The 810-nt window shown below is 37.2% G+C and overlaps 1 non-coding gene across 1 annotated transcript; it reads left to right on the forward strand.

Moving 5' to 3' along the window:
* Positions 1-376: 376 nt before the first annotated feature.
* TRNAC-ACA lies at positions 377-448 on the forward strand. The gene has a single exon. It is a non-coding gene; the product is annotated as a tRNA-Cys (tRNA).
* Positions 449-810: the final 362 nt, after the last annotated feature.

Here is an 810-nt window from a genome sequence, read left to right on the forward strand (position 1 = left end):
ATATTTTTTTTATCATTCAAATTAGTAGCAGTTATAATGTGGAACATCAGTACAACTCACCAGTATTTCCAGTTATGCTGTTTCTGAGAGAGGCCACGTGATTTGTTTGGCTAATAAGTAGTGAGTGGAAGAAATATGCATCACTTTCAAATGAAAACAATCAAGATCAATAACTGGATTTACCAACCTGCTTTTTACTTTTTCACTACATTGATGGATGTGTCATAAAATTCATTCATTCTGGAAAGTTGAGCCAACACATAGAAGACAGCTGAGCTGAAATGTCAACCAGATATGCAATGTACTTTGCCCAAGATACTTTCATTGAATTAAGCCACTCAGATTTTGGGGCCACCTGTTAATACAGCTTACAACTTCCCTGGTGGCTCAGATGGTAAAGCGTCTGCCTACAATGCAGGAGACCCAGGTTCAAGCCCTGGGTTGGGAAGATCTGGAGAAGGAAATGGCAACCCACTCCAGTATTCTTGCCTGGAAAAATCTCATGGATGGAGGAGCCTGGTAGGCTACAGTCCATGGGATCGCAAAGAGTCAGACACGACTTTGTTACTTCACTTTCACTTTTATTAATACAGCAATACTCGTCTTGAACTGGCTATGTCTTTTATACCTGTGAAGTGTCTATGGTGATTATTAGAAAGGGTTTGAGTATAGCTGCATTTATTCTACCAAATATTAAATTAAAGTGTTCCAATTAGTGAAATTTGTAAATCTTTTAGTATCATGGATTTTTAAATCAGCACAATTATTTGAAATGTGAATAACAGTAATATGACAAATAATTTAGAAGCC

The sequence above is a fragment of the Oryx dammah genome, unplaced genomic scaffold (genome assembly GCF_014754425.2).
Source record: "Oryx dammah isolate SB20612 unplaced genomic scaffold, SCBI_Odam_1.1 HiC_scaffold_23, whole genome shotgun sequence".
NCBI lineage: Eukaryota > Metazoa > Chordata > Mammalia > Artiodactyla > Bovidae > Oryx > Oryx dammah.